This window comes from Sceloporus occidentalis, unplaced genomic scaffold (assembly GCF_023333645.1).
Source record: "Sceloporus occidentalis isolate IW3139 unplaced genomic scaffold, rSceOcc1.0.p SCAF_3, whole genome shotgun sequence".
NCBI classification, from domain to species: Eukaryota; Metazoa; Chordata; class Lepidosauria; order Squamata; family Phrynosomatidae; genus Sceloporus; species Sceloporus occidentalis.
The window spans coordinates 99,535,092-99,561,502 of NW_028316983.1; the positions used below are offsets into that span (position 1 = coordinate 99,535,092).

Here is a 26,411-nt window from a genome sequence, read left to right on the forward strand (position 1 = left end):
AGAGATTATCCTGCATTGGAATATTTCCACACTCTGATGCTGCTTGGCTACATGTGTTCGTTTTCATCTGTGAAATGTGGAGAGTATACTTGACGTTACAGTACACATTGGAAATGGCCTTAGACTGAAAACTAAACTTAACCCTTGAAGTAATTAACCGATGGGCTGAAAAATGCAGTTTCTGGCCACATTTGAGGCGTAGCATTTAGATGATGGATGCCTCGAATGTGGAGGGATACTGTGCCGGACCCACGTCTTCCCCATAGAACTGCAGCCTGGATCAGGGCCGGATGTATGCGGTTGCTGTGGCCACAGTGCGAATTGTGCTGGTGCAGCCGCCAACCGCATTTTTTGGCCCGCCTATTTCGGAGTTTTGTTATGTGGTTCTCGATAAAACATTTACACTGGTGCCCCGGGATACGAAATGACCGGGTTACGAAATTTCCGGGATACGAAAAACGTGGATTGGAAAAAACTGTTTCGGGTTACGAAATATTTTTCGGGTTACGAAATTCATTTCGGCGCGAAATTCAAATGATGCAAAGTGCAGCTACAGGCTTTCCAGGGATTTCCAGGGCTAACGGAAACCTAAGGGGGCTGGGTTAGGGGTTAGCTTTGGCGCAAATTTTGAATTTCGTTAGCAGCAGTGATTGGCTTGAGAAATCAAGCTGATCATCTGGATTGGCTAACGAAATTGGGGGGGTGGCCTGGCTTGAGATACAAAAGCCGGCTTCCATTGATCTGCTCCTTTGTCTGGCCCTGTGGACTGTGTGAGGAAGAGTTGATATTCTGAGCTCTGACTCTTGGTTCCACTTGAGGTTCAGACTTTTCCTGGCCTTCTGCCTTTGGACTTTTTCTGCCTTTGCCAGGTGTATTCTTCGGATCAAGACCGGCCATCAGGAATTTCTCTACAGGTAGGTTGATGGATTTTTACCTTCTTCTTGTGGGGTGGGGTGGGGTGAGACAGTGTGACCATGCTTTTGCTGTGGGGTGCTGGGTTTTTTTTTTTTCAAAGTGTGGATTGTGGGTTTTGCTACTGGCATGTTCAGATTTGTGGATTATGGGCTTGAGGTGCTGGGTTGCTTTTTTTGGGTTTTTTTGCTGTTTGGGTGGCATGCTCTGATTTGTGGATTATGGGCTTGAGGTGCTGGGTTGCTTTTTTTGGGTTTTTTTTGCTGTTTGGGTGGCATGCTCTGATTTGTGGATTATGGGCTTGAGGTGCTGGGTTGCTTTTTTGGGGTTTTTTTGCTGTTTGGGTGGCATGCTCTGATTTGTGGATTATGGGCTTGAGGTGCTGGGTTGCTTTTTTGGGGTTTTTTTGCTGTTTGGGTGGCATGCTCTGATTTGTGGATTATGGGCTTGAGGTGCTGGGTTGCTTTTTTGGGGTTTTTTTGCTGTTTGGGTGGCATGCTCTGATTTGTGGATTATGGGCTTGAGGTGCTGGGTTGCTTTTTTGGGTTTTTTGCTGTTTGGGTGGCATGCTCTGATTTGTGGATTATGGGCTTGAGGTGCTGGGTTGCTTTTTTTGGGTTTTTTTGCTGTTTGGGTGGCATGCTCTGATTTGTGGATTATGGGCTTGAGGTGCTGGGTTGCTTTTTTTGGGTTTTTTGCTGTTTGGGTGGCATGCTCTGATTTGTGGATTATGGGCTTGAGGTGCTGGGTTGCTTTTTTTGGTTTTTTTTTGCTGTTTGGGTGGCATTTTCTGATTTGTGGATGCTGGGCTTCATTTGCTGCCTTGATTTCTTCATGGCTCTGCTGTTTTCAAAGTGTGGTGTGTGACTTTTAAAACTTTGGCCATGGTCGCATGTGGCCAGAGACTCTCACCATAGGGTGGCATTTTCTGATTTGTGGATGCTGGGCTTCATTTGCTGCCTTGATTTCTTCATGGCTCTGCTGTTTTCAAAGTGTGGTGTGTGACTTTTGCAAGTTTGGGCCAGAGAGTGTGACCATGGGGGTGGGGGTGGTTTCCAATTGTGGCTTTTGCTCAGTGCCTGTGCCTTTTGTCCTTTTTAGGCTTGAGCTATGGCTCCCAAGCCAAGCGGTGAGAAGAAGAAGAGGGCTCCCTTGTCCTTGGAGGACAAGAAGGACATCATCGCAAAGCACGAGAGGGGCGTGCGCTTGGTGGACATTGCCAAGGAGTATGGACGAAACCCTTCGACAATTGGCACTGTCCTCAAGCAGAAGGAGGCCATCAGAGCTGTTGTGGCTCCAGCGAAAGGCGTGACGACGATTGCCAAGCAGAGGACACCGAAGCACGAGGAGATGGAGCGCCTGCTTCTCCTCTGGATCAAGGAAAAGGAGCGAGTCGGGGACACTGTGACCACCTCGGTCATCTGCGAGAAGGCCACCACCATTTTCGAAGACCTGGCCAGCAAGGAGGCAGGCGAAGGAACTTCTTCGCAGGAGGAGCCAGCCACCCCGGACTTCAAAGCATCACGTGGCTGGTTCGAGAGGTTCAAGAGGAGGACCGGGATCCACTCTGTCGTCCGTCACGGCGAGGCGTCCAGCGCAGACCACCAGGCCGCCGAAGCATTCGTCGTCGAGTTCAAGGCCATGGTGGAGGAGGAAGGCTACGTCCCGCAGCAAGTCTTCAATTGCGACGAGACGGGCCTCTTCTGGAAGAAGATGCCTCGCCGCACCTACATCACCCAGGAGGAGAGGAGACTGCCAGGCCACAAGCCTATGAAGGACCGCTTCACACTTGCGTTGTGTGCCAATGCCAGCGGGGACTGCAAGATCAAGCCCCTGTTGGTGTACCACTCCGAAAATCCAAGGGCCTTCAAGGCACACAACATTCAGAAGGACAGGTTGCCAGTGATGTGGCGTTCCAATGGCCGTGCATGGGTCACACGCCTCCTTTTCGTGGAATGGATCAACAGTGTCTTCGCCCCGACTGTGAAGCGGTACCTGGAGGAAGAGGATTTGCCCTTGAAGTGCCTCCTCCTCTTGGACAATGCTCCTGCGCACCCGCATGGCCTGGAGAAGGACATCCTTGCAGAGTTCTCCTTCATCAAGGTCCAGTTTCTGCCGCCCAACACGACCTCCCTCTTGCAACCCATGGACCAGCAGGTGATTGCGAACTTCAAGAAGATCTACACCAAGCACCTGTTCAAGCATTGTTTTGATGTGACGGAGAGCACACAGCTGACCCTTCGAGAGTTCTGGAAGCAGCATTTTGATATCGTCGTGTGCTTGAAGATGGTGGACTTGGCCTGGCAGGAGATCACCAGGCGCAACCTGATTGCTGCGTGGAGGAAGCTGTGGCCTGATGCTTCTTCCTTGGAAGGGTCACAGACTGAGGGTGCTGAGCCAGGTGAAGAAGAAGAGGTTGCAGAGATCGTCTCCATCGCAAGGTCCCTGGGACTCGACGTGGACAACGAGGACGTGGAGGAACTCATCGAGGAGCACAGCGAGGACCTGACAACAGAGGACCTGAAGGCCTTGGCGGCCATGCAACACTCGGCCGTGGATGAGGACGTGCTCCATTTCGACAGGGGCCAGCAGGAGGAGGCTGCGGGGGCATTTTTGCCAACAGCAGAAATTAAAGACATTTTGCGGCAATTCCACAATGTGTCTTCATATGTTGAGAAGCACCACCCTGAGAAGGTGCTCACCAGCCATGCCATTGCCCATTTTGATAATGTCTGCCTTAGCCATTTTAAGAACCTGCTTAAGGGCCGGCAAAAGCAGACATCCTTGGACCAGTTCTTCACTAGAGAGGGAGAACCGTCATCCAAGAAGGCAAAAGGTGACCCTTAAAAAAAAAGGTGACCCTTAAAAAAAACACCAAATTCTTTTTAAAAAAATGGTTAACTTTGTTAAATTGGTGGCATTGGCTAAATTGGCTGAATTGGTTAAATTGCTTGAATTGGATAAATTGGCTGAATTGGTTAAATTGCTTGAATTGGATAAATTGGCTGAAGTGGTTAAATTGCTTGAATTGGCTGAAGTGGTTAAATTGCTTGAATTGGTTTAAATTTGGCTTTTTGGGCTGCCCCTCTCCTCCTCCTCCTCCTCCTGCCTCACTCCGAGATGCCAGGACCAGATGCCAAGACCAGCAAAGATAAGAAAAACACTTTTGTATGGTCATGGGTGTGATGATTTGAGAGTGTGGGGTGTGGGGTGTGAGTTTTGCAAGTCTGGCCTTGATTTGATGCGGGCCAGAGAGTGTGACCATGGGGTTGCTTTTTTAGATTTGGGGTGGTATGGTCATGGGTGTGATGATTTGAGAGTGTGGGGTGTGGGGTGTGAGTTTTGAAAGTCTGGCCTTGATTTGATGTGGGCCAGAGAGTGTGACCATGGGGTTGCTTTTTTAGATTTGGGGTTTCTGGCCTTTGAGTTTGGGTTCTGGGGTGGTTTGGTCATGGCTGTGATGATTTGAGAGTGTGGGATGTGAGTTTTGCATGTTTGGCCTTGATTTGATGTGGGCCAGAGAGTGTGACCATGGGGTTGCTTTTTTAGATTTGGGGTTGCTTTGGTCATGGCTGTGATGATTTGACAGCTCCTCCTCCTCCTTCTCCTGCCTCACTCTGAGATGCCAAGACCAGCAAAGATAAGAAAAACACTGTTTTTCTTTATCCTTTAGAATGGGCCTGACCATGGGGTTGCATGTTCAGATTTGGGGTTTCTGGCCTTTGGGTTTGAGTTCTGGGGTGGTATGGTCATGGGTGTGATGATTTGAGAGTGTGGGGTGTGGGGTGTGAGTTTTGCATGTTTGGCCTTGATTTGATGTGGGCCAGAGAGTGTGACCATGGGGTTGCATTTTTAGATTTGGGGTTTCTGGCCTTTGAGTTTGGGTTCTGGGGTGGTTTGGTCATGGCTGTGATGATTTGAGAGTGTGGGATGTGAGTTTTGCATGTTTGGCCTTGATTTGATGTGGGCCAGAGAGTGTGACCATGGGGTTGCTTTTTTAGATTTGGGGTTTCTGGCCTTTGAGTTTGGGTTCTGGGGTGGTTTGGTCATGGCTGTGATGATTTGAGAGTGTGGGATGTGAGTTTTGCATGTTTGGCCTTGATTTGATGTGGGCCAGAGAGTGTGACCATGGGGTTGCTTTTTTAGATTTGGGGTTGCTTTGGTCATGGCTGTGATGATTTGAGAGCTCCTCCTCCTCCTTCTCCTGCCTCACTCTGAGATGCCAAGACCAGCAAAGATAAGAAAAACACTGTTTTTCTTTATCCTTTAGAATGGGCCTGACCATGGGGTTGCATGTTCAGATTTGGGGTTTCTGGCCTTTGGGTTTGAGTTCTGGGGTGGTATGGTCATGGGTGTGATGATTTGAGAGTGTGGGGTGTGGGGTGTGAGTTTTGAAAGTTTGGCCTTGATTTGATGCGGGCCATAGAGTGTGACCATGGGGTTGCTTTGGTCATGGGTGTGATGATTTGAGAGTGTGGGGTGTGGGGTGTGAGTTTTGAAAGTTTGGCCTTGATTTGATGTGGGCCATAGAGTGTGACCATGGGGTTGCTTTTTTAGATTTGGGGTTGCTTTGGTCATGGCTGTGATGATTTGAGAGCTCCTCCTCCTCCTCCTGCCTCACTCTGAGATGCCAGAACCATCAAAGATAAGAAAAAAACTTTTTTTCTTTATCCTTTAGAAAGTTTAGAATGGACCTGCCAGTCATTGTTAAGATCATTAGAAAGTTTAGAATGGACCTGCCAGTCATTGTTAAGCTCTTTAGTGCCTCAGGCAACTTGTATTGTAGGGTACTTAGCTTAATAGGCCTCTATTGTGCCTTTGTTTTGACTTGCAGGTTCAGTCTGAGGTCATAGAACGCATTAGTTATTTTCAATGGAAAATGTGTTTCGGGTTACGAAATTTTCGGCTTACGAAAGGAATAGCGGAACGAATTAATTTCGTAACCCGGGGTAGCAGTGTATTTGGTTCTTCTATATTAAACTGCATCATCTTAGTAATAAGATGCCAGTTCTATAACTTTCAAAAGATACAAGATAAAATAAAAATACCGATATTAAGCAGACATTCCCTTGAGGGCGCCAAGCATTGCCATTAGTGTGAAGTCGAAGGCTTTCATGGCCAGCATCCATAGTTTTTTGTGGGCTTTTCGGGCTATGTGGCCATGTTCTAGCAGAGTTTCACCAGCATCTGTGGCTGAGAATGCTTGCCTGGAAAAAAGATGCCAGCCACAGATGCTGGCAAAACATCAGGAATAAACTCTTCTAGAACATGGTCCCAAAGCCCGAAAAGCCCACAAAAAACTATTGCCATTAGCCCCGGTGATGAATTTATTATGTTAATAGAATGGAAAGTTAAGGTTTTGTGAACCTGTGTGGGACTGGTTAGATACACTACAAATTATAGTTTAAAACCTCTGCTTGGTGTCAGAGTTCCTCCTCACACATACTCACAACCAAGGCTTTTCTATCAAACCTGGAGACTTCAGTAGAATTGTTTGTTGTCCTATTTTACTTATTCGAACTATTACTTTTTCCACTGCACAACTTCAGTATCTGCTTGTTTTCATGGATCACCATCTGGCACTGTGTCTTCCACTAGCAAATACAGTTCTGAACCTGTTCCTATTATCCATGTTAATTCATGCGTTGGGCTCTGTGACTGTTCACACAGATATGGCAAGGCCTCTCAGTCACACTTGTGCAAAAGATGATAAGATGAGACGTTAGAAAATCTCAACTTACGACCTTAATGTTTATGACTGTGTCAGGACTGCACTGTAAAACTTTACATTATTTAATTTTCAACTCTGACACTGAAGTATCATTTCATTTATATGCAAATAGGAAAGATACTCTGCTATTTCTTCACGGCCGAACCCCTTTGAATTATTCACATCTTATTAATAAAGCTTCGTAAATGCATATTTTTTTCACTCAATTGGTAATGGCCAAGGGAAGGAATCTATACATCAAGCCTTTGTTATTATGAGAGCTATAACAAAATACAAAGATTTAAGGAGTACATAATTGTAGGTTATCAAGTCATAATGGAAACAATACGTTATTTTAGATTAAACTTATATATATTTCTTTTGACTCTCTTTGCCATTCTTGGTATTTGGCAGAGATATCTTTGGAAGCTAAGTTGTAAAGAATTAATTTTTAATAAAGGTTGTTATTTATTTATTTTGTTTATATAGTGTTTATATATAATGTTTGCATGGTGACCAACAATCAAGGTTCTTTGGGCAGTTAAAAACAAAACAAAAATTAAAATTAAAATTAAACCATACAAAATTAAAATGCAGATATGCAATAATAGCAAGTAAGCAGAACAAAACAACATCTGAAAGCATTACTGCAGTGGAATTAAAAGCAGCATGTGGTCCAGAAAGAAAGAAAGAATCAGAGATTGGTAATACCTTCTGTTATCTATTTCATGTCTGGAGAAATTGAAAAACCACATAAGCACTATTTTTGTGGCACTGAGGTTTCTAATAAACAGTTATTTCCCATCTCCAAATGTCTGGGGAGGGAATTCCATGAACCAGGTGCATCATGAATAAAGGCCTCTCTGAAAAGGCTCCTCCTTCCCCTTTGCCTCTCAGCCAATCAGCACCTACATGCAAATTCCCCCTCCAAGCTCATAATAGTTGTTTCCATTTGAAAAGATTCCATTCCAGCTTTGGAATTGGATTCCACTCTACAAGGCAACTGATGCCAATGCAGTGGCTGGTTGCTGGTCAGTCCCCTTCTGGACTGTGAGGGAGATGTCAGACCTTGAGGAGGCCAGGCCAGAGAGAGAGGCTGCTTCAGCTGAACCAGCCCCGGCTTTGCCAGAAGCTCGGTCAGAGGCTCAATCAAGACCGGGGCCAGAAGCGAGGCCTCTGCGCACTGAGAGGTTGCCTCTCCCAGGCATGGCTGGGGCCAAGGTCTCCCAATCGGCCCATTCAGGGTCCGTGGAGAGAGACCCAGCCCCAGGGACAGCTGAGGACGTCGGGGGAGAGCCTGTGAGTAACAGACCCCCCCTGGAAATGGTCCAATGGTTCCGTGATTTTCTGGCCCAGGAGGGCCCTGCCTGGGTGTGGGCTCCTCAGGGGGAAGGGATCCAGGGCAGGGGCCAACTTACGGAGATCCACGGACTCCGAGGCTGCTGACGGTGGGACAAACCGCCAGCTCTTTCCCCTGGGCAGGCACGCTCGCATCCCGCAGTAGGAGCGACCCTTTCGCCCATTCTTTCCCCAGCGGGAGAGAACTCCCGCCCGCTTTTGGCTGGGGAAGCCCTTGGCCAATGATGGGCTTCATGCCTGCAAACATGTTTCCGACCCCCTTCTATGGGGGCAGCCATTTTGGCCATGTGGACGCCAATGGGGTGGCCATCATGGTTGCTCTGGACCAGATGTAGGCGGTCCCTCGGGGAGGGCTGATGACGGGGCCATCTTGGCCATGCAGCTGTCGATGGGGGCTGCCATCTTGGGGTTTCTGATGCGGGGTGCCATCTTGACCAAGCCGGGTCGGCAGCGCCCATCCCCCTAGCCTAAACAGATCCAATGAGGGCACCATGACTGGTGAGGCCCCGGCGAAGCCTCACCAGAGAGAGGGCGAACTGTCTGAAGAAGAAGGTGACAATGACAGGGATGCCCCCATCATCTTCACGCTTGTTTCAAGTACAGGACTTCCTTCTACTTCTGAAGAAGACAACTAAGACCCTGGAAATCATTCTCCCTTGGTCCAGACACCTCCTGAGGACTCCGACCTCCCAAGAGTGAGAGAGGAATTGTTCCCTGTCACAGCCCCTTCGGTACACGAGATCCCTTGCCCCTACAATCTAATGCAGATCATTAGGGATGAGTGGAGCAGGCCAGAGGCCAGCCACCCTAACCATAATGCTATCAGGAAGTTATACAACTTCCAGCAAGCGGTTATGGACAAACTCAAGGTGTCCCTAGTCGATACACCAGTGTCGGCACTGGTTTCCTCAGCAGTGTTCAGCTGGGATGGGGAGGATACCCTGAGGAACCTAGAGGACAGGTGAGCTGAGGCAGCTCTCAAACGCGCCCACGAGGCCATTTCTACGGCCATTAGAGCCGCGGCTGCGGTCTCTATGGTCACCTGGGCCTCTCTTCAGTGGACCAGGGACCTGCTAGAAACCATTCCAGCCACTGACACCAAAATGAGACAAACTCTAAACAAGATTGCCAAGGCCAGTGCCTTTGCAGCTGATGGCACACTGGACACAGTCCAGTTTTGTGCCAGGGGTCAGGTGTCAGTAGTGGCGGTCAGGTTAAAAAACTGGAACGTCGATACCAAATCAAAACAAAATTTGGCCTTCACTCCCTTCTTGAGCACCAAATTATTTGGCGAGTCCCTTGAACCGGTCCTTGTCGAGGGCAAAGACAAAAAGAAGGCCTTGCCTTCAGGTAAAAAGAGGGACGACAAAAAGCAGTTTAGACAGGGTCGCTCTTCCTCTCTCTCCTTTCGATCCTTTCCTTCCTCTAACTCCTTTCATGCCAGAGAGTCAAAGGGCGGCAAGCCTCGCTGGGGAGATTCAAAGTACTGTCCTAAAAACAACCGATCCTCCTTTTCTCAAAAGGATGGAGAAAACTCCAAATCAAACCATAAAGGACAACAACAATGACACCATCCCTCCAGTGGGGGGCAGACTCCAGAAATTTGGGGACATCTGGGAGACGTCCACCTCAGACCAGTGGGTGCTGGACACCATTCAACAGGGCTACAAAATAGAATTTTCTCCCCTACCCCACAACATGTTCCAACCTTCTCCCAGATCCAAGGACCCCGACAAACATCGCCTCCTGCTGGAAGAAATACAATGGTTACTGGAGATCCAGGCCATCGAACCGGTCCCAAAGGACCAGCGATATCGTGGCTGTTACTCAACTTTTTTTCTGGTCCCCAAAAAGAATGGATCGTGGAGAGCAATCCTCAATCTCAGGAGCCTGAACCGATTTGTCCAAAAGAGAAAGTTTCGGATGGAATCTCTTCGAACCATTCTCGACATTTTGCAACATGGAGACTTCCTTTCATCTCTGGACCTACAAGATGCTTATTTACATATTCCGGTCCACCCTTCCCACCGTCGCTTCCTGCGCTTCAGGTACGACTCCAACCACTTCCAATACAAGGCGCTCCCCTTTGGTCTCGCCTCGTCACCCAGAGTCTTCACCAAGGTGATGGTGGCTCTGGTTGCATACTGGAGGGCTCAACGGATTCATGTCTACCCTTACTTGGACGACCTCCTGATCAGGGCAGGGTCAAAACAGCAGGCAATCCTCAACACTTCCAGGGTCCTAGAGTCACTAAAACTCCATGGGTTCTTAGTCAACAACAACAAGAGCACCTTCATCCCAGATCAACAGGTCCAACATCTGGGAGCCAGGGTATACACACATCAGGGGACAGTCTCCCTGCCCTCCAGTCAGATACAAACCATAACAAAGGTGATTCACAAGGTGCTAGACTCTCAACAGGTCAGCCTGTCAACACTGGCACATCTCCAAGGGCTCATGATCGCTAGTCGATTGCTTCCTGTGGGCACGGTTCCATTCCAGAGCTCTCCAGTGGCTCCTCCTGCCTCACCAACAGACCATTGCCCTTAAGATCCACAAGTCCATCCAGGTCCCCAGCCATGTTCGCCGGTCTCTCCAATGGTGGATCTCTCCAGCAATTCTGACGGGTTGGGCCATTTGGAGACCTGAAAGGATCCAGATCACAATGGATGCCAGTCTCAGGGGCTGGGGAGCCCATTGTGGAGTTCGTCTGGCTCAGGGTCGCTGGGACTTGGAAGAACAGTCACACAGTATCAACTGGCTGGAGCTGCGCGCTGTCCGTCTATCCCTTCTGGCATTCAAGGATCTGATTCACTCCAGTGCTATCCTGATAAGAACAGACAACATTACCACCATAGTCCACATAAATCGTCAGGGAGGAACCAGTTCCAGAGCCCTGATGGACGAGGCAGACTGGCTGAGTCGGACCAACCTCAACCAGGGAGAATGGAGTCTTCATCCGGAAGTATTCCAGCAAATCACCTACAATATGAGCTGACCAATGATAGATCTTTTTGCCTCCCCGACGAACGCCAAGGTTCCACGATTCATATCGAGGTTCAAGACGAAGGGGGCTGAGGACATGGACGCCCTGAATTGCACCTGGCCTCAAGGGCTCCTCTATGCCTTTCCTCCCATCTCGCTTCTGACGAGACTAGTAGTGAGAATCAAGAGGACAAGAGCGGAGGTCATCCTGGTTGCATCTGGGTGGCCCAAAGACTCTGGTTCTCTGAGATTCTAGAGATGGCAACCAACTCTGTTCCACTGCCTCCCAGACCGGACCTTCTCTCTCAGGGTCAGGTTCACCACCCTGAACCAGACTGGCTTCAGCTACACGCTTGGAAATTGAATGGGACATGCTGATAGGATATGGCTACTCCCCAGAGGTGATCCAATCTATCCTATCGTCCAGAAGACCGTCAACTATGAAGATTTATGAATACACCTACAGGTCTTTCCGGAGGTGGTGCAAGCGCAAGAATAGAGACTTCATCCAGGTGTCAGTGTCGACTCTGCTTCAGTTCATTCAAGATGGCGTTGATCAGGGCCTCTGCCCCAACACTGTCAAAAAAACAAGTGGTGGCCATCACCTCCATTTTGCCTCATGATGAAGCAGCCAGAATATCACACCATCCCCATATTCGTTGATTGTTTAAGGGAAACTCCAATAGGTCATCACCCACTGTCCATTGTTTTCCATCGTGGGACCTACATACAGTTCTCAAGGCACTGACAATACATCCATTCGAACCTCTAAGAGAGGCATCTCTCAAGTTCCTTACATGGAAGGTGCTTTTTCTTACATCTATCGCATCAGCGCGCCGCATCTCGGAGATTGGGGCACTGTCAGTGCGCAAGGAGCTGTGTTTCATCAGGCCTGACTCTGTCCTTCTATGTCCTGACCCAACGTTAGTTCCAGAGGTCAACTCGGTGTTTCATTCCTCGCAGGACATCATTCTACCGTCCTTCTGCCATCGACTGGTCAAAGACCTAGAAAAGATCTGGCACACACTTGATGTGCGCAGGGCCATCAAGGTTTACCTTAAAAGGACAGCAAGTTTCAGGAAATCTGAATCTCTCTTCATCTCCTTCCAACATAAGTCTAAGGGTAGAAAGGTGTCACTCTCCACCCTCAGCAGATGGAGCAAAGCCTGCATTGTCGCCTGTTATCAAACCTTAGACCTTCAACCTCCAGAGGACATTACGGCCCACTCAACCAGAAGCGCAGCAACTTCGGTAGCCCCGGCAAGTAATGCCCCATTGGGCAAAATCTGCAGAGCAGCCACATGGAAATCCCCATCCATGTTCATCAGACATTACAAGTTGGACATAACCCAGTCGGCTGAGGCGGCCTTTGGAAGACGGGTTCTCCAACAGATAGCCCCTGGGTCCTCTATCTCTGCACCAGCAGCCCCGCCCTAGTTTTTAAGGGCTTTGGTAAATCCCACTATTAGGATGTTCAGGCCCTTCTCTTCTGGGAAATGGAACGTTTGTACTTACCTGAGATACGTCCCTTTCCAGCAGAGAAGGTCCGAAATCCTCCCCACCCTTGGATGCTGGCGTGGGAGGAGCCTGGGACTATTGGCAGGTTCCTTATTCCTACAAAAAAAAGTTAAACAAAGAAGAAGAAGACGAGAGACTCTGTCCTTAACCAGTTGGTCAGTTGGCCTGCTCAAGTTGGTTTTTTGTTTTGGTTCTAAGGTCGGTAACTTTGCCTTTGGTTGATATCTCCCAGACGTTTTCTCTCAGAGCTTGGGCTGATCATCGATTGAGGTCCTGAGGGGGTCGCTCCTCCCACTAGGGGCAGGGACTCTCTCTTTTGTTTTAATTCTCCCTGCCTACAGTAGCTGTTAGGATGTTCGGACCTTCTCTGCTGGAAAGGGACGTATCTCAGGTAAGTACTAATGTTTCATTCTCAGCGAGATTTGTCACCTTCTGAGGCTGAGAAAGTGTGACTTGCTCAGAGTTCAAACCCAGCCTCCCCATCTCCAATACCACCAAAGACCCTCCCTCCCCTTTGCCACTCAGCCAATCAGCACCCACATGCAAATTCCCCCTCCTACCTCATAATCCACTGGTCTCTCTGTATAGAGCTCCAGAGTCTACAAGGAAGCCCCCCCTCCCCTTTGCCCCTCAGCCAATCAGCACCCACATGCAAATTCCCCCTCCTACCTCATAATCCACTGGTCTCTCTGTATAGAGCTCCAGAGTCTACAAGGAAGCCCCCCCCTCCCCTTTGCCCCTCAGCCAATCAGCACCCACATGCAAATTCCCCCTCCTACCTCATAATCCACTGGTCTCTCTGTATAGAGCTCCAGAGTCTACAAGGAAGCCCCCCCCTCCCCTTTGCCCCTCAGCCAATCAGCACCCACATGCAAATTCCCCCTCCTACCTCATAATCCACTGGTCTCTCTGTATAGAGCTCCAGAGTCTACAAGGAAGCCCCCCCTCCCCTTTGCCCCTCAGCCAATCAGCACCCACATGCAAATTCCCCCTCCTACCTCATAATCCACTGGTCTCTCTGTATAGAGCTCCAGAGTCTACAAGGAAGCCCCCCCTCCCCTTTGCCCCTCAGCCAATCAGCACCCACATGCAAATTCCCCCTCCTACCTCATAATCCACTGGTCTCTCTGTATAGAGCTCCAGAGTCTACAAGGAAGCCCCCCCTCCCCTTTGCCCCTCAGCCAATCAGCACCCACATGCAAATTCCCCCTCCTACCTCATAATCCACTGGTCTCTCTGTATAGAGCTCCAGAGTCTACAAGGAAGCCCCCCCTCCCCTTTGCCCCTCAGCCAATCAGCACCCACATGCAAATTCCCCCTCCTACCTCATAATCCACTGGTCTCTCTGTATAGAGCTCCAGAGTCTACAAGGAAGCCCCCCCTCCCCTTTGCCCCTCAGCCAATCAGCACCCACATGCAAATTCCCCCTCCTACCTCATAATCCACTGGTCTCTCTGTATAGAGCTCCAGAGTCTACAAGGAAGCCCCCCCTCCCCTTTGCCCCTCAGCCAATCAGCACCCACATGCAAATTCCCCCTCCTACCTCATAATCCACTGGTCTCTCTGTATAGAGCTCCAGAGTCTACAAGGAAGCCCCCCCTCCCCTTTGCCCCTCAGCCAATCAGCACCCACATGCAAATTCCCCCTCCTACCTCATAATCCACTGGTCTCTCTGTATAGAGCTCCAGAGTCTACAAGGAAGCCCCCCCTCCCCTTTGCCCCTCAGCCAATCAGCACCCACATGCAAATTCCCCCTCCTACCTCATAATCCACTGGTCTCTCTGTATAGAGCTCCAGAGTCTACAAGGAAGCCCCCCCTCCCCTTTGCCCCTCAGCCAATCAGCACCCACATGCAAATTCCCCCTCCTACCTCATAATCCACTGGTCTCTCTGTATAGAGCTCCAGAGTCTACAAGGAAGCCCCCCCTCCCCTTTGCCCCTCAGCCAATCAGCACCCACATGCAAATTCCCCCTCCTACCTCATAATCCACTGGTCTCTCTGTATAGAGCTCCAGAGTCTACAAGGAAGCCCCCCCTCCCCTTTGCCCCTCAGCCAATCAGCACCCACATGCAAATTCCCCCTCCTACCTCATAATCCACTGGTCTCTCTGTATAGAGCTCCAGAGTCTACAAGGAAGCCCCCCCTCCCCTTTGCCCCTCAGCCAATCAGCACCCACATGCAAATTCCCCCTCCTACCTCATAATCCACTGGTCTCTCTGTATAGAGCTCCAGAGTCTACAAGGAAGCCCCCCCTCCCCTTTGCCCCTCAGCCAATCAGCACCCACATGCAAATTCCCCCTCCTACCTCATAATCCACTGGTCTCTCTGTATAGAGCTCCAGAGTCTACAAGGAAGCCCCCCCTCCCCTTTGCCCCTCAGCCAATCAGCACCCACATGCAAATTCCCCCTCCTACCTCATAATCCACTGGTCTCTCTGTATAGAGCTCCAGAGTCTACAAGGAAGCCCCCCCTCCCCTTTGCCCCTCAGCCAATCAGCACCCACATGCAAATTCCCCCTCCTACCTCATAATCCACTGGTCTCTCTGTATAGAGCTCCAGAGTCTACAAGGAAGCCCCCCCTCCCCTTTGCCCCTCAGCCAATCAGCACCCACATGCAAATTCCCCCTCCTACCTCATAATCCACTGGTCTCTCTGTATAGAGCTCCAGAGTCTACAAGGAAGCCCCCCCTCCCCTTTGCCCCTCAGCCAATCAGCACCCACATGCAAATTCCCCCTCCTACCTCATAATCCACTGGTCTCTCTGTATAGAGCTCCAGAGTCTACAAGGAAGCCCCCCCTCCCCTTTGCCCCTCAGCCAATCAGCACCCACATGCAAATTCCCCCTCCTACCTCATAATCCACTGGTCTCTCTGTATAGAGCTCCAGAGTCTACAAGGAAGCCCCCCCTCCCCTTTGCCTCTCAACCAATCAGCACCTACATGCAAATCCCCCCTCCTACATCACAATCCAACAGTCAGTGTGAGTGGACCTCCAGACTCTCACAAGGAAGGCCCCTACCTCCCTTTTGCCAGGGTCACTTCCTCTACATCTCCCCTTTTCTGCTTTTCCAAAGGCAAGTCATTCCATGAACCTAGGGCTGGGGTTGATTTTAGGGCATGGCTCTGATTCTCTGCTTAGGGACAGTAGTCCAGACAGCAGGAGCAGGAGCAAGGGGTGTTCACAGAAGAGAGCGGGGTTTTCCTTTAGGTTTGTGCCATGAGAGCTTGCATGACGGATGTTCTCTGGGGAATTTTCTGTATAGGGCCCTGGGAAAGGCCTTTTGGGGATCTCTTGGAGTTGTTGTTTGCCAGGGAGAGCTAGGTCTGCTGGCGTTTTCATATCTGCCTTTGGGAAGTGGGAAAGGACAGTGGGTCAGGCTTTTGGGTGGCTTCTTTGGGGAATGTTCCCTGACCTCTCTCCTGGGCTCTCAGGTCTTTCCCTGTCATCATGCTACAGCTTTGTGGAAGCGTTGGGAGATCCACTTTAGGATGCCACTCAGTGGTGCTAGGGATGCTCTGAAGGAGTCACAATTCATGGCCTTTTCGTGTCCCCATTTCAATCCTTCGGAGCCACAAGGAACCTTGTCGAGGAGGAGGAGGAGGAGGAGGAGGAGGAGGAGGAGGAGGAAGTTGCCTCTCAGGCGTTTGCTGTGGAGGTCCATTCCTCTTTGTCGGTAAGGAAAGAGTCTTTCAGACCCACAGAGGGGCCTCCTCTTTTGCCCAATAGTGTCCTGAGAAGGAACCATGACCTGTGGTCAAGAAGTGAAGGGCCCTGACCCCTTCCCTCGAGGTGACCAGGCATCCTCCTTTTCCAGGACATGTTTCAACCTCCTGACCAGGACGAAATCCAAAATGTCCTCCTGTTGTGAGTTTCTTAAAAGCCTGGACTTCTCTCACTAAGTCCACTGGCTTGACAGAGCAGATGGACAACAGGACTCAGAAGGCTGAGAATCCAAAACTGTTTATTTGCTAGCAAAGTCCCCAATGGAAATCAAGTTCCAAAGAACTGAGGCCCAGAACCAAAGAAAATGGCTGTCCATATAAGTGATTCCAACAATGAGGTCCCTAACAATGTATTCTATTGGCTGGTTCAAAGTGCAAATGTACAAAACTGGGACTTCTGATTGGGACGCTGAGGCATTGGGAGGCAAGAAGCACTGCTCTGCCTCCATTGGTCTATTGTGGGATCTGTTTAAAGTCTCCATAATCAACTTTGGGGACTAGGAAGATACCCAAGTTGGGTGAGACTTGAGTGAGGGTCATTCGGGGGCTTGAGAATTCCGTTTTTCTCGCCCACGCCAGGGAGCCGTCACAGGGAGAAGAGGGGGATTCGGCGAAAGCCGACAAGGACAGCTGTCGCAATAGATTTGGGTCTACGGACACCAGCCTTGACACCAACCATAAAGACAAGGGAAAACCCTGTTGAGGCTCAAACAGGGTTTTTTTAAGCTGAAGTTTGCGCCAAGGGCGACAAGGAGTTTGACTTAAGTGCCATTCGAATTTTGGTCTTCCCAAAGGGAAAAGAAAAAGGAAATGGGTGGTGAGTCAACTAGTCATTAACGAGAATTTATGTGGACTTTGTTGAGGATTTTTGCACGATATAATTAGATTTTGTTGGCAATTTGCAGCTTGGAAGAGATAGAATACGGTGTCGTTTGCTTTTGACTTGTCTACAATTAATTCTCCCCAGAAAGGAAAGGAGAATAACAAATCCTTTTTTTTTATTTTCCACTCTAAGAAACTTTTGGGATACAGTGTTACAGAGAGAATTATTGTCCTTGAGACGAATCTTTATTTACTGGAATTGTAGCGAAAAATATCCCTTTGGGATACTTTGGACCAGCCGTATAGGATTAAATTGAGAGAAGAATTAACTTACTTCTTAGAAGGACTAAATTGAGTAAAGCTGGGGAAAACGGACTGCACCTGGAGGAGACTGAGCATTGATAAGACTTACTGATGCAGTAACCAGGGAATTAAGACTATAACCAAGGAATATAAGCAGTAAGGGGAAGAATTTAGAAGAGTAAATGGATACAAGACAAACAAAAAATAGGAAAGAGAATATGAGCTGGAAACAACAAGGGATTAGAAGAGACTCTACAGAGTGGGGAAATAAACAACAAGACTTATATGCAATTATCCTTGAGGAATTACGAGAATTTAAGAAAAAATTTAAGGCCGAAATAAGGGAGGAACAAAAAAATTTGAGAGAGGAAATCAGACAGGACATGCAAGCAGAGATACATGGATTAGCTAAAAAAATTGATAAACTGAACAAGGACTTTTATGAAATTAGAGAAGATGTCCAGATGATAGCTAAGAAAATGGAGGAGTTGGATAGTAAAATTGATGATGTGGAGAAGGCTCAGAAAAGGGGGGAGAGAATATCTCTAAACCAGGAGAAAAAGCAATGGGAGAAGGTAATTAAAATAAGAGGTTTACCAGAAGAAGAAAATGAAAATTTAGAGGAAAAAATAATCCCCGTTTTAGCAGAGTTTCTGGAAACTACACAGGATTGGATTGATGTGCAAATTGATAAATTGTTCAGAATTAATTCAAAGCTTGCAAAAGAAAAGGGACTACCAAGAGACGTTGCAATATGTTTTAATGGAACAAGAATAAAAGACAGAATCATACAGAAAAACTTTAAGGAAGGTTTAATTATAGAAGATGTGGAAGTAGAGGTATTCAGAGACATCCCCTTTTATGTGCTAAAACAAAGACAACAATATAAATTTTTGACATCACTACTACAGAAAAACAATATAAACTACAGATGGGGGGACCCTGAAGGGATAATTTTTGGACTCAATCAAAAAAGATACAGGATAAATACAGTGGAAAAAGCTAAAGACTTCTATAGGAAATTTTTGCAAGACGAACCATAAGATGACGAAGAGGATAAAGAAGGTGACCCGAGACCTATGAGGGAATTTACACCTGCCAACAAGAGGAAAGAGAAGCAAAATCGGGACCAAGGAGAGGCTTTGGAGGAGAGAATTCCAACGAAAGGAATGAATGAAAAGCAAGCAGAAGCTCAAATGGTGATAAGTGCTCCGGGACTAAGAGAAATTAATTAAGGTGTGAAATTTATTTCAGCTTAAGGGAGGTTCTCCCAAGGGGAATTAGAATTAATTATGATTACAATTGCTTCTTGGAATGTGGGGAGTATAAATAGAGGGGGGAAAAGGAAGCAAGTGTTCCATTTATTAGAAAAATGTCACTATCATGTTGTGTGTTTACAAGAAACAAAAATTAGAAAGGGTGATCAAAAATTTATTAGGAATCCTAAGTTGGGAAAGTGTTTCGAAGCCTCCATAGGAAAAAGGAAAAGAGGGTTAGCTATTTATGTTAATAAAAATTTCTTTGTGAAGGAATTAAGGAAGGACCCTGAAGGAAGGTTCCTAATTGTGGAAATACAGGAGAGGAGACCTTTATCTTGGTTAACTTTTATGGTCCCTTAGAGAGGAAAGAACTGTTTTTTCTAAATTAAACGAAGAATTAATGCTTGTTGACAAAGGAAAATTAATTATTGCTGGAGATTTTAACGGGGTAATAAAACCCAAGAAAGATAGAAAAGCAGAGGAAAAAAATAGACCAGGGTAAATTACCAAGGAACTGCTTTGATCTAATAAAGGAACATGACTTAGAAGACCTTTGGGTTTACAAAAACAATGACAAACCAGGCTTCACTTATTACTCAGAGACATATAAGTCCTGGTCAAGGATTGATTTTTTTTTTTTTTTGGTCTCCAAAGCCTTAGCGATTAAAACGAAAAGAATGGAACTAGACCCTAGATTAATATTGGATCATTGTTTAATTGAAATGGTAATGGACACCAAAACGAATTATACATGGAGATTACAGGAGGAAGTACTAAAAGATGAGGATTTTGTAGAGAAATTTAGAACAGAGATTAAATTTTACTTTGAGCTAAATAATATTCCAGGGATCCAAACAAAGACTTTATGGGATGCAGGAAAAGCAGTCTTAAGGGGTCTGCTTATAAAAAGAGAAAGAGAAGTTAAAAAGCAGAAAAGGGGAAAAGAGAAAAACCTTACAGAAGATCTTAAGAAGAAAGAGGAAAAGAAGAGACAATTCCCAACAGATTTAAAACTTCTAAATGAAGTGAATGTAATCAAAAAACAATTGCAAAGTAATATGGATGAGGAAATCACTAGAGACCTAAAATGGACCAGACAGAATTTTTTTGAAAACAACAATAAAGTGGGCAAATGGCTTGCAAAGAAATTGGGAAAGCAGAAAGAGAAAAGGTTAATAACAAAAATTAAAGTGGATAATAAAATAATCACAAAACAGGGGAAACAGGAAGAAATAATAGAAACATTCAAGGAACATTTTAAATCCCTATATGACTATAAAGAAGAGATCAAGGCTGAAAATAAACTAAAAACATATTTAGATTCGAAAACTGTTAAAAAAATAAATATAGAACAGAGAGAAGCGCTAAACAGAAAAATAACTAAGCAGGAAGTCATTAAGGCAATAGGGACTTTAAAAGAGGGAAAATGTCCAGGAGTGGATGGTTTTACTGCATTCTCCAGTATATGGAAGACAAGAAATTGATAGGTATTGAACCTGACTTTAATGAATTAGATGTGATAATCTGGCAATCTGAAGGAAAAAAGATTTCCAAATTATATAAACTCTTACTAAATAGAATGTTGGAACAGGAGATGATAAAGGAGTACATGATCAAATGGGCTTAAGATATAGGACAAGAAATTGAATTGGAGGAATGGTACAATACTTGGAAGAAATCTTAACTAATTTACAATAGCTCAGGAACCAAAGGAGAACTTTTTACAAATTATGAATAGATGGCACCATACTCCTTGGAAATTGAAAAAAATGTACAAATTAAAACATGCCAAGTGTTGGAGATGCGGCTATGAAAAGGGAAATTTGATGCATATATAGTGGAAATGTAAAAAAATCCAAGAGTTTGGAGAAAAGTTCATGATACAATCCACCAAATCTTTGGAATAGATTTCCCCCTAGATCCTAAACTGTATCTACTTAATATGACCTCAGTACTAAAAACCCAAGATGAGAGACAGCATTGGAGAATCTTACTCTACTTTATAACAGTAGCTAGAGTGGAAATTGCTAAGTTATGGAAAGCAAGCAAAATTCTGAGTTGGGATAAATGGATGCATAAGGTAAACAACTTCAGAGAATTAGACAGAATATCGTGTAATGTGAGTAATTATAGCAGAAACAAGGAGAAGAGAAGAATGGGAAAAGGTGATGGGAAAAACAGTGGAAATTAAATATCGATAATATTGAAACTTGATAGAATGAGCTTAATGGGAATATGTTAAGATAACCAATTGTTGTTTTCTTTTTATCTCATTCTTTTATTTGCTTCTCTTTCTTTTCTTGAAGTTTTATATAGACCAACAGAAGACTCTCTAAGACAGACTATCGCCACAGCAAAATGAAATAAGGGAAGATCTAATATATTATATTGATGTAATACTGGGTATGATTAACTAGCCTCTTTGATAAGATGCAGAGTAAGATTAATCTTCATTGAATTGGTAATGTTAAAACGTTTCTGTAATGGCTTAGATATAATCTTCAGGCTGGTTAATGGGACCATAGGGAATTTAATGTAAATGAAAAGGAAAATGATATTTTGGTTATGTATACACTGTACAACAAAGCATGGAGATTCACACATATAGGAGGAGCGAACTACCTTGAACCCTTGATAAAGAAGGAAGTTTATGCTTCTTTTAGTGTTGAGCCGAAGAAAAGAAGATAAGAAGACAAAATGACAATGTATTAACTTTGTAGAGATAGTTTAATGCTTTTCTTTATCTTTCAATTACCTCAATTTTATATGTAGCAATCTTTTCTCTGAAATTAATTTAAAAAATTTTTAAAAAGTGCAAACATACAAAACTTTCATACAATCAGGACACAGATTTTTGAATCTTAAAAATACATTTTTGATTCATTTGGAATATTCCATCACTCTTTATCACTCTGTGTGTTATTTCCTTTATCCAAGGATGTTGTTCCTAATTGTTTTGGCTTTCAAAGCAAGCTAGACGCCTTGATGCTTGCAAAGGTCAACTTGTTCTATAAACATTTTGCTGCAAAACTTATTCAGCATTTTCTCTCTCACACACACAACCTTAACTCCAGAAAACTCATCTCTATATCCATAGTGCAACCATTTCTACAAATCTATAGTAGGGATATTAATCATTAAAAATCCATCCATCTCACTCCGTTATGAGCATGGCTAAGAAGCATGAATTTACATTGATCTTAGGTGTGGGGGGAGGAGGTTGACTTCGGTTTTGTAATGTCCTACATTTCTCCATGAATGTACTGCATTTCATGGTGCCTTGTCCAATGTGGCTCAACTGTCCCAACAACTGCTGTCCAACAATATCAGGGCTGCACACGTTCTAATATTATAATGTCACCCGATTGCTCTGCATTGGCTTGCCTTCAAGTGCAAATTCCCCTGCTCCCAAGAGACAGAGATGGTAAGCCCTTCAGTGGAGGAGTGTCCAAATTGATTCTTATTTTCCTTTGAAAGGATCCCCACAAATGGAGGAGGCACTCACCCAAAAACAAGGAGGAAGAAGGGGATCAGAGGTGTTGCCTTTCTTTCCATCTCCAATGGGCATGTGGGCCCAGGAGGGGCCATGGAGGGGCCGTGGGTGGGCTTCTATCTGGACCTTTGTATTGTCTCTCCTCCCAGCTTCCAGAAAGAACCGTTGGAGAAGAACGTCACCCATAATGTCAATGAACCTGCCATCATGGGTAAGTTAGCGGGGGGGAAAGTGTTGAATCTCCCTTCTCCCTTTTCTTAGGGAAAGTTATTTGGGATCAGGGCCTCATGTACCCTCTTTCATTTCCCCCTCCCTCGACTTCTTTTTACAGGATTTAGAAGGCGATACCTGGAGAGTGGAGGATAAGTGTTACCCCTCCTCTGCTTCAGAAAGGTAATTTGTTCTCACCTGGGATGGATGGCTGCTATGGCGCCTCACTTTGGGGATGTGGCTAGGTGCTTCTGGAAGGAGCGCTCCTATCCACAGTCCATGGGCTTCCATAGGGATGCCCTTCTGGTCCCTCATGGCCTTTTCCTGCCTTCATTCCAGACTTCTGGAGCCACAGGGGGCCTGCGCTGAAGAGAAGGACATCTCTCAGAGGTTTTGTACTGCTTTAAGTGTGTCTTGGCTCAAGGCTCTGGAATTCTGGGAGTTGGAGTTTGTTGTGGGCCCAGAGCAGAGCAGAGCGCTGTTCTGGGTCTCACAACAAACTCTAACTCCCAGAATTCCAGAGCCTTGAGCCAGGGCAGTTAAAGCGGTGCCAAAGTGGGTTATTTCTCCAGTGTGGATGCAGCCCTGGTTACAAAGCAACTCTCCATAGAGTACCACTATTACTGGTTTGCAAGGACAAAAACTGTCCTCCCCCCTTTGATTAGCTTCCCTAAGCCCTAAAACAATTCTGCTACTCGGGCAAAGTATAACCCACATGATATTTCCACAAGGCAACTCCCTAACCTGGAGTATCTATTAGGTTATAAGCCCCTCACACTGGACTATAACCTCAGTTCCGCTCTTGAACTCACAAAACTAGACCTAACTGAAATTCCAACTCCCAAAACAGAATGTTCAACCTTTCCCTGTCAGCATCTCATTGGCTGACACTTTCTGGGTCGTGATTGGTTGTTGCTATGCAAGGCTAATCTGTCTTTTTGCTACACTTGTTATCTGCTGGGGTTTGGTTCCAAGCTCCCCAGCAGATAACAAAATCCATGGATGCCCAAGTCCCATTGAATATAATGGCAGAGCAAAATGGTGTCCCTTATATAAAATGGCAAAATCAAGGTTTGCTATTTGGAATTTATATACTTACTTATACTATACTATACTTATTTATTTATACCCCGCTCTTCAGCCAAGGCTATCAGAGTGGCTTATAGTTTGTTAATTAGACATTTATACTTTATACTTTTTTGGAATATTTTCAAGCCATGGATGCTTGAATCCATGAATAAAAAAATCCATGAATGAGGGCCAACTGTACACACACACATACATGCACATATAAAGCCTTTTACTTCTCTCTGCGCCACTTATTTTCAGGATACAGAAGACTGGGCCTTAAATGATGACATCAGTAGAGATGATGGAACTTCGCCCTCAGTCAACTTTGCCCAGTTACTCTGAGTGCAGTTAACAACAACAAAAGGGAGGATGGCTGCTGTGGTGCCTCACCTTGGGGATGTGGCTAGGTGCTTCTGGAAGGAGCATTCTCATCCACAGTCCATGGGCTTCCATAAGGTGCCCTTGTGGCACCCTCAGTGGGCTGTTTGGAGCATCATTCTTTCCCATTCTCAAGACATCACATTTCATGGCTTTTTCCTGCCCTCATTTCAGACTTATGGAGCTACAAAGGGCCTGCACTAAGGAGAGCATCTCTCAGAAGATTGGCATGGAGGAGATTTGCTTTAAGCTGGTAAGGAAAGAGTCTTGCAGACCTCAGAGGGGTCTCATCTTTTGACCTCCTGTACCTACTGCAGAGCGCCCAGTAGTGTCCTGAGAAAGGACCATGATCTGTAGTCAGGCAGTGAAGGATCCTGGCCTCCTCCTTTTCCAGGATTTTTCAACCTCCTGACCAGGAGGAATCCCAAAACGTCCTCCGTTATGAGCATGACGAAGAAGCCCAAGGAGTAGGGTGGCCATGACACCTTTCAGGACACGTCCAGCGTTTCAACCTCCTGACCAGGAGGAGAGCATGCGAATGGAGCCTCTTTCATCATAAGAAATAAAACCATAATTTAGCCAATGCACACCCAAGCAAATAAACATGCTCAGCATGTTTCAAGGCCTGTCACATACAGCAGATGGCAGTTAGCTAATTTCCCCCCTCTCTCCCCCCTTCCCCCCTCCCCAGAAAAGAAAGCTCTACATCACTTGTGCAAAACGTTCTACCATCTGTACCCTTCAGAGGCCGAGAAAGTTGCAGATATTGGCCTAAAGGCATATGGAACCCATCTTGGACCATTATTTACCATCACTTTGATAAGATCTGAAAAGGTAGCTGATTGTCTCTTATTGTCCCATGCATCCCTGGGGCCCTGAGCTTATTTTCCCTCTATGGGGCTGAAAGTCCAGTAAGGATGTGACTTCCCCCTCCTTCCCCGTTTCTCTTGATAATGTCTGTTATACGCTCATGCATGGTGTCCTCTCCTCATACCCTGTTCTTCCTCTTGGACAAGGTGAATGAATGCTCTTGGTTTGCTCAGCAGAAAGAGGATTACTTTGTAGGGTAGGTAAGGACATCACCCAGAAGGGGGTCTTGCCTGCTGATCCTCACATGGCTGCTCCACACTGAGCAAATTCAAAGCGGTCTCATCTACACCTTGTTTTTGGGAGTTGGGGAGAAGGGCCGGGTGACTCTCCCTCTTTCCTGATTGTCTGCAGTCAGTCCTCTTATCAAGGCCAGAATCTCCTCCTCAACTCAGGCGAGGGCAATCAAAGCCATTGGGCAGATAATAACAGAGATCGCTGATGAAGAGAAGCTGATGATCTGGGTCCCATTCATTTCCAACACCTCGTTGTATGCCGTGGTCATGTATGAATCCAGTCCCCATGATGAGACTTGCAAGAATTTCAAAGACTATATGTCACTAGAGTAAGTTGTGTTACAAGGACAAGCAGGGGGAGAAATGGCCAGTGCAATTTCTAGTCCGCTGGATGGCTCTAGACGAAGCACTGCAAATCTCTCTACTGAACCAACAGGATTTTCTGTCTCCTCTGGCCTTAGTGAGGTGCTATTTGCTCTCTCTTCTCTGCAGGGAATTAATTCACATCATTAATACCCTGCTGACCAGGTTCATACCTGACATGAATGCCACGATTCAGACCTTCTTTGATGCCACTCGTCATGATTCCCTTTGTCTCTCTCTGGGGGAGAGGAACTTGGCTTTCCCCTTTCTCCAACCCCTGAGCCGCGGTGATCCCGCCACTCCAAAATAAAGGGAGAATGGGATTATTTTCAGCTTTACTGGGGAAACAATAAAGGAAGTCTGTATCAGTTGGAGTATGTCCATTTGTGATATTACAACCAATGGGATTGAAAAAGGAAGTCAAAAACATCTCTGCTTTCTCTGTTCTCTTTCAGGAATGCGATCCCACCGCTCCGGCAGGACCAAAGGACCATCTGCTCCTGAAAAGGAAAATATGTAGGCCTTAATATCTGGATGAGGGAAGCCACCAGAAGACTCATGCATGTCCCTTTCAGGAAGGCTTCTCCTAGGACCATTCACCTGGGCAAAGAGGAGGGCAGCCCAGCAATTATCCACTCTCAGGTGGCAATGTCCTCCAATCCATCTGCCTTGGTCCAGGCCTCAGAGGGAGAGAAGAACCATTGGACCTCATCCCCTTTCCCTCCACCATTCCCTTCTCCTTTTGTGTCGTGTCTTTTAGATTGTAAGCCTGAGGGCAGGGAACTGTCTGATTAAAAATAATTGTAAGCCGCCCTGAGAGCCATTAGGGCTGAAGGGCGGGATATAAATACCTAAATAAATGTCCTTTCCCCTACTACTACTACCACCACCAGTAGTATCATCAGGCTGGCCTGCAGAGAGCCTCAGGAAGCAGAAGGCCCTTCTGGTGCTGGAGAGCGGAGGAGGAGGCGCCCTGGAAGTGGCAGAGGCAGTAGTGGGACAGAGGCCTGTCCACCTCTTGCTACCACATGCTTGCCTGTGTCCTCTTCAGATTCATTTCCTTTATTAATTTAATTTCCTCTACCTTGGAAGTAGCTTGCATCATTAGAGCTGGGCATCCACCCAGACTCCTTTCCAGTAATTTTCTTTTTATTGCTTTCTAAACAGCTAGGCGTCCACCTGGAACCATTCAGTTACAGTTT

General features: G+C 46.4%; 1 protein-coding gene across 3 annotated transcripts in view; it reads right to left on the bottom strand.

Moving 5' to 3' along the window:
• The window catches only part of LOC149316470 (putative ATP-dependent DNA helicase HFM1), a 101,320-nt gene extending 78,977 nt beyond the window's left edge, over positions 1–22,343 (bottom strand). The window contains exons 1-2 of one of the 3 annotated variants that reach the window (XM_089515582.1): positions 22,097–22,343; positions 12,482–12,580 (exon numbers count right to left, since the gene is read on the bottom strand). The gene's annotated coding sequence lies outside the window, so the exon portion shown is untranslated. Of the gene's footprint in view, positions 1–7,333; positions 7,356–12,481; positions 12,730–22,096 lie in introns of those variants that run through there. The other 2 variants (XM_089515580.1, XM_089515589.1) reach the window with 2 other exon arrangements.
• Positions 22,344–26,411: the final 4,068 nt, after the last annotated feature.